This window comes from Tachypleus tridentatus, chromosome 12 (assembly GCF_004210375.1).
Source record: "Tachypleus tridentatus isolate NWPU-2018 chromosome 12, ASM421037v1, whole genome shotgun sequence".
Lineage (NCBI taxonomy): Eukaryota > Metazoa > Arthropoda > Merostomata > Xiphosura > Limulidae > Tachypleus > Tachypleus tridentatus.
Window position 1 is genome coordinate 54,422,726 of NC_134836.1, and position 8,563 is coordinate 54,431,288.

The window sequence follows — 8,563 nt, forward strand, 5'->3', positions numbered from 1 at the left end:
GAATAAGTAAATTACAGAAATCACTAATAATTGGTATCAATAAGTAAATTACAGAAATCACTAATAAGTAGTATGAACAAGTAAATTACAGAAATCACTAATAATTAGTATAAATAAGTAAATTACAGAAATCACTAATAAGTAGTATGAATAAGTAAATTACAGAAATCACTAATAAGTAGTATGAACAAGTAATTTACAGAAATCACTAATAAGTAGTATGAATAAGTAAATTACAGAAATCACTAATAAGTAGTATGAACAAGTAAGTAACAGAAATCACTAATACGTAGTATCAATAACTCAATTACAGAAATTACTAATAATTAGTATCAATAAGTAAATTACAGAAATCACTAATAATTGGTATCAATAAGTAAATTACAGAAATCACTAATAAGTAGTATGAATAAGTAAATTACAGAAATCACTAATAATTGGTATCAATAAGTAAATTACAGAAATCACTAATAAGTAGTATGAATAAGTGAATTACAGAAATCACTAATAAGTAGTATCAATAAGTAAATTACAGAAATCACTAATAAGTAGTATGAACAAGTAAATTACAGAAATCACTAATAAGTAGTATGAATAAGTAAATTACAGAAATCACTAATAAGTAGTATGAATAAGTAAATTACAGAAATCACTAATAAGTAGTATCAATAAGTAAATTACAGAAATCACTGATAAGTAGTATGAACAAGTAAATTACAGAAATCACTAATAAGTAGTATGAATAAGTAAATTACAGAAATCACTAGTAAGCAGTATGAATAAGTAAATTACAGAAATCACTAATAAGTAGTATGAATAAGTAAATTACAGAAATCACTAATAAGTAGTATGAATAAGTAAATTACAGAAATCACTAATAAGTAGTATGAACAAGTAAGTAACAGAAATCAGTAATACGTAGTATCAATAACTCAATTACAGAAATCACTAATAATTAGTATCAATAAGTAAATTACAGAAATCACTAATAATTGGTATCAATAAGTAAATTACAGAAATCACTAATAAGTAGTATGAATAAGTAAATTACAGAAATCACTAATAAGTAGTATGAACAAGTAAATTACAGAAATCACTAATAAGTAGTATGAATAAGTAAATTACAGAAATCACTAATAAGTAGTATGAACTAGTAAATTACAGAAATCACTAATAAGTAGTATGAACAAGTAAATTACAGAAATCACTAATAAGTAGTATGAATAAGTAAATTACAGAAATCACTAATAAGTAGTATAAAAAAGTAAATTACAGAAATCACTAATAAGTAGTATGAATAAGTAAATTACAGAAATCACTAATAAGTAGTATGAACAAGTAAATTACAGAAATCACTAATAAGTAGTATGAACAAATAAATTACAGAAATCACTAATAAGTAGTATGAATAAGTAAATTACAGAAATCACTAATAAGTAGTATGAATAAGTAAATTACAGAAATCACTAATAAGTAGTATAAATAAGTAAATTACAGAAATCACTAATAAGTAGTATGAATAAGTAAATTACAGAAATCACTAATAATTAGTTTCAATAAGTAAATTACAGAAATCACTAATAAGTAGTATCAATAAGTAAATTACAGAAATCACTAATAATTAGTTTCAATAAGTAAATTACAGAAATCACTAATAAGTAGTATGAATAAGTAAATAACAGAAATCACTAATACGTAGTATCAATAAGTCAATTACAGAAATCACTAATAAGTAGTATCAATAAGTAAATTACAGAAATCACTAATAATTAGTATCAATAAGTAAATTACAGAAATCAATAATAAGTAGTATCAATAAGTAAATTACAGAAATCACTAATAAGTAGTATGAATAAGTAAATTACAGAAATCAATAATAAGTAGTATGAATAAGTAAATTACAGAAATCACTAATAAGTAGTATGAATAAGTAAATAACAGAAATCACTAATACGTAGTATCAATAAGTCAATTACAGAAATCACTAATAAGTAGTATCAATAAGTAAATTACAGAAATCACTAATAATTAGTATCAATAAGTAAAGTACAGAAACCACTAATACGTAGTATCAATAAGTAAATTACAGAAATCAATAATAAGTAGTATCAATAAGTAAATTACAGAAATCACTAATAAGTAGTATGAATAAGTAAATTACAGAAATCACTAATACGTAGTATCAATAAGTCAATTACAGAAATCAATAATAAGTAGTATCAATAAGTAAATTACAGAAATCACTAATAAGTAGTATGAATAAGTAAATTACAGAAATCACTAATAAGTAGTATGAATAAGTAAATTACAGAAATCACTAATAAGTAGTATGAATAAGTAAATTACAGAAATCAATAATAAGTAGTATCAATAAGTAAATTACAGAAATCACTAATAAGTAGTATGAATAAGTAAATTACAGAAATCACTAATAAGTAGTATGAATAAGTAAATTACAGAAATCACTAATAAGTAGTATGAACAAGTAAATTACAGAAATCACTAATAAGTAGTATGAATAAGTAAATTACAGAAATCACTAATAAGTAGTATGAATAAGTAAATTACAGAAATCACTAATAAGTAGTATGAACAAGTAAATTACAGAAATCACTAATAAGTAGTATGAATAAGTAAATTACAGAAATCACTAATAAGTAGTATGAATAAGTAAATTACAGAAATCACTAATAAGTAGTATGAATAAGTAAATTACAGAAATCACTAATAAGTACTATGAATATGTAAATTACGGTGCAATTAGTAAATTCTGTGAATCACTAAATTACAGAAATCATTTGTATGTGCGTTAAATAAATAATAATATGGGCGTATTGATAGTGTATTTTTAGATTAATTATATGATAAAGATAAGTGATTTGAACATCATAATCAAATTCACTCATAGAAATGCAGTTTATTAAATCATAAGTATTGTAAGTGTAACAATAAAACATTTGACCAAAGTATTAGAAATTATAAACCCAGTATGCGTATACTGTGTTATAAATCATCGATTATATTAAATATTGTTGATACTAGCACACCATTTGAAAAATATGAAAATAAAAGCTCTCTGTTTAAAATATAATCACTCTTTAATAAGTGGAATTTTTAATACATTTTATTAAGAAAAGCAAGTGATTCATATTTTTTACAGAAGAACTCAATGGAAATACACCTTTAGTTAGTGTATATTACAGTTGTACCTCGGTGCAGTAAGGATAATGAAAGAAAAACTATTCAAATAATCTTTCGTTGATAGAATATCAGATTACGAGATGTTGATATTATGCCACATGAAGCAATTTGCATCAACAAAACCTGACAGATAAGTCTGGCAAAATGAAGTGCAAATACGCCCCAAAAGACCCTCTGATATGTTTGTGTGTTTGGGTGGATGTATAAGGCTTTATAATAGACTATATGTAGCTAAAAGTCGTTAATTTTGCTTTTTAATTTCGAAACCCCACGTATAGAAGGGAATTTCAAGAAACCACTTCGTTTGTTTGTTTTTGAATATCGCACAAAGTTACTCGAGGGCTATCTGGGCAGTGTAAGACTAGATGGAAGGCAGCTAATCATCATCACCCACCGCCAACTCTTGGACTTTTCTTTAAGCAACGAATAGTGGGATTGACCGTCACATTATAACGCCTCCACGGCTGGGAGGCCGAGCATGTTTGGCGCGATGGGGATGCGAACCAGCGGCCCTCAGATTACGAGTTGCACGCCTTAACACGCTTGGCCATGCCGGGTCCAAACCACTTCGTGAAATGCTAGAAAAATAAAATAGATTTTATAAGTTAGTAGAACTGGAGATAAAACGTACCCTAACGGTAAATTAATATTCCGTTACATGTGCTCATATTATAATTGTATTAACTTATTTCGTAACAGCTTAGAATTGTAGTTTTATTGTTAGTTTTATCACGGAACACGCGTCACCTCAAAACAGGAAACAAGATTAACTTTTGACTTGTTCATTTATAATTACGTCATTCAAAATGACACTTAAAAATCGTAGAGTTGTATAAGTTATAAAGCGTATCCTTCACAATTTGTAATTTTTTAAAATAATTTATTCCGACATAAGGTAGAGTATCCTTGTTGTTCTTTCACTACGATTGCTGTTGTTAGCTCATTGAAACTATAATTCATTGAAATCTATAATGTTGTTTTCAAAATTAGGAAGAAAAACGTTACTTTTCAAAATGCTTTGATTGGATAAAAATTTCTTAATCTGAATTTAAAAGAATCGTTAAAACGTATGACAACTGTTTGTTTTATCTATTAATTTATGAAAAAATGTTTTTTCTTCCATACTTTTAAACAGTAAGTTGTTCGAATTTCGCGCAAAGCTACACAAGGGACGCTAGCCGTCCCTAATTTAGCAGTGCAAGACTAGGGGGAAGGCAGCTAGTCATTAACATCCTCCCCTCCAACGGCTGAAAGGGCGAGCATGTTTCGCGTGACGGGGCATCAAACTTGCGTTTTTCAGATTACGATTTGTTTATTTGTTTGTTTTGGAATTTCGCACAAAGCTACTCGAGGGCTATCTGTGCTAGCCGTCCCTAATTTAGCAGTGTAAGACTAGAGGGAAGGCAGCTAGTCATCACCACCCACCGCCAACTCTTGGGCTACTCTTTTACCAACGAATAGTGGGATTGACCGTCACTTTATACACCCTCACGGCTGGGAGGGCGAGCATGTTTGGCGCGACGCGGGTGCGAACCCGCGACCCTCGGATTACGAGTCGCACGCCTTACGCTCTTGGCCATGCCAGGCCTTTCAGATTACGAATCGAGCGCTTTAATCACATGGCCATTCTAGTCCCAACAGTAGTTTTTCTTGTAATATTTATACGTATAAACCTGACACCAAGGACTTACGAACTATTAAAACTTCATTCATATCGAGACAGACTTACCTATGAACTACGCAATGATGAATTTGAGTGTGAAAACACGAAACAGACTTTATAAAACCGACCTATTTCAGTATTTATGTTTCTATATATATATGTGTGTATGTGTAATGCTGAACACCACTCAGAAATTAATCTAATTTATTATAGAAGATAAGCTGATAAAATGTGCTGTAGTTTTAGAAGTTTAGGAAGATAGCCAAGAAGAAATACGAGTTTATACAGAAATTAAAGTGACATTTCAATGCCACAAAGCAATCTGTTATCAACATAACACAGACACAAAACTGCGCTTGAGAAACGTTTATACGTCTGCACAAATTACAGTTCGTGTGAGAATGTTAAACTGATAGAATGGACACGATAAGAGTGAAAGGTTTTATCAAACATTTAGTGAGTACAGCTAAACACAAAGAGATTTTAATGTGGGAAAAAAGTAGGCTAAAGTCCACAACCTCACACTGAAGGTGGAGTCAAATAGTCAGCATTAGGTTTCTAATGACAAACTAAAGTCTGAAAACGTGCATAAAATGAAACTCTGGGTACCTAAGTAATAATACAACGAATCTCTCAACAGTCAGTAGTTGTGGTATTTGTCTTTTAACTACTTAATAGACGAGACAACCTAAACAAAGATGTTTGTTTAATCAACTTCTCTAATCAATTTTTCAAATAAAAAAAAGTGTTACCTGTAATTCGGAGCCTTTATAAAGTGACGCAGCTAATAGCTGAACAAAGGTAAATCGTGTGTAACTACATTTAAATAAATATCAAAATCGACAGTGAATAATTAGCTTTATGAGATATTATCTCATGTTCTTAACTTCTTCATCACGAATCGTCTACATTTTTCCAAAATCATTAGAAAACTTAACGAATATTTCTAGTTGTGACACGTTATTCACAAATCACTACTACGTCAAGTAATTTTAAGTTATAGAGATATAGTAGTGACGTGTTTTTTATTTCATTTGTCAACTAGTGACGAACGTTGAAACAACAACACGATAGTTTTGAAATATATTTCAGACATTTCCACAGTAAACTGTCTACCATTACAAAGTAAATAATAATTACGTTTGTTAAAATGTTATATTAACTGTTGAATACTCTCATTGTTTGTTTCAGATCAGGTTGAAGGCGGAAGACGGAAGACTTTCGAAACGTCGTCCTCTACACTTGTGCCTCCACAACAGGCAGTTGTCGTCCATTATACAAAGTTTCATCGTGAATACTTTGCCTAAACAATTCTATCAAAGGATATTCTTGTTATTTCTATCACATGATAATTTTGCTTACAAATCGGGAATTGAAGACTTCTACTTGGATTAAATTTGGAACAAATTTATTCAAATATAACAAAATATGTTTGGATCGTTTACACAGTATCGTGTTGCCATCACGACGAATAAATAATGTTGAAAATAAAAAGTGCTGCACAAACAAATACTATCCAGAAATGACTCTTCATGCGTCCTGTGATCCGCTTAGATACCAGATATGTGTTTCTGTTGGGTTCTGGAACGATCGACAAGTTTCTCACGCTGTGATTGGTGGACTATCTGAGCTGTCCGTCCTTAATTTAGCAGTGTAAGACTAGTGAAAAGACAGCAAGACAGCCAACTCTTGAGCTATTATTTTATCAACGAATAGTAGGATTGAGCGTCACATTATAACACACACGGCCTGGCATGGCCAGGTCCGTTAAGTCGTTCGACTCGTAACCTGAGGGTCGAGGGTTCGAATCCCCGTCACATCAAACATGCTTGCTCTTTCAGCCGTGGGGGCGTTATAACGTTACGGTCAATCCCACTATTCGTTGGCAAAAGAGTAAACCCAAGAGTAAACGGTGGGTGGGTGGTGACAAGATGCCTTCTCTCTCGTCTTATACTGCTAAATTAGGGACGGCTAGTGTAGGTAGCTCTCGTGTAGCTTTGCACAAAATTTAAAAATAAATAATAATAACAACCTACGGGTGGAAGGACGAGCATATTTTGTGCGACTGGGATTCGAAACCGCGCCCCTCAGATTACGACACGAGTGCCTTAACCGCTTGGCCATGCCAGGCCCTTTTTTTTTCTTTCTTTGAAGTACAATGGGCTATCTGTGCACTGCCCAACACGGGTATCAAAACTAGGTTTATGGCCTTTTTGAGAGAAGTACTTGCAATTAATTAATAGTAAACCATCTGGTTATGAGAAAGGAATACGGAAAAAGGAAATATTTGTTCTAAAGAAGTTTCATTGACAAAAATAAAGGTTGCTAACACTGTTAAAGTGTTAAACAAATAACTTGTTCTTTAACTTTAAAGTTCCATGAAACACCAGGTAATTTTTTTGTTCATGTTTCACGAATGTATCAAGTAATTTGTCTGCCATCTTCTGGTGGCGTATGTAAAACTTATTTTTTTGGTGTCTTCATTACAGCAAAAATTTCCCAGAATTTGGAATATGTCATAATTTTGACGATATAATTCTGAAACAATTTATTTAATTAATGAAGTAACACCTTCTCGTCTTTTCCGCCGCTGTAAGCTTCAGTGTGATTACCCGAGAAACCTTAGTGGTCACTTAAAGTCAAGCACATCATTCTAAGAATGCTTGGTATTCTTGGCTCTCTGATTACCATAGAAATAAGAACCACAGTTACAGAGTGAACTGTAGCAAATCTCGTGCAAAGTAAAATCTTAGTTTACGAGTTTATCTGAAATGTTAGAACAAAACAAAAATAATCGCTATTAGCAACCAAAACAGCTTCCGTCTGAGTGCATTATAATGCAGGACAACACTGATTTCTGATTACTGATAGTTCTATGTCATTAAACGTTCAACTGGACTGAGAGAGCTATCTATTGTGTACAAAATACAATAGTGAACTCTTTCTACTCAATTCGTATGGCACTCACCCATATCTAAGGTATGACTGAGTTTCTATACAGTTGACCCCTCGATATAGATTCCTGAACGTAGTAAAGGGACCTTCCAGAAAAGGTTCTTTAATTTCAGATTACCTTCTCTGGGATCTAAGCATCGACCCACGTGAAGGGGAGGAGAGGATATAGTGGTTAAGAGGTCCAATCCTAACAACCACTGTGGACTTGAATGCCTGTAAACGAGTGGCCTTGGGGTACATCCCCACGGTCAATCAGCTGGTCTACTTGGGCTAGGGTCAACCGATTACCAGTTTGGGGTTTTGTTGAAATTTTGTCTAATGTTTGTGTATGGAGATAGTGCTCATGAAACGTTGGATTTGCTGCAGTGCCCTTGTCTGGCTTTGCAATGCATTCCCATATGAAGCTCCTTGATAGAGGGGGACAGCGGGCAATGTAAAGTATTATATTTATTATAGATTCCTCAATCCTTGAAAACAAATGAATAAAAATAGATCATCGGATAACGACCACGTATGGACGACTCATACTGCATTCATTGTTTAAGAAATCCTTAAGACAGATTCACCCTTTTCTATTCAAAAGGAATTAAATGAGCTTGTCGGTTCCCCAGAGTCAATAAGGAAGTTCTAGAGATATCAAGTCGAATGCCATTCGGGATAAACCCATTCAGGTTAATCACCATGGAATTTTGAATTCCACAACAGGAGTGACTGTAGAAAAGGATTTAAAGAATATTTCTGAGT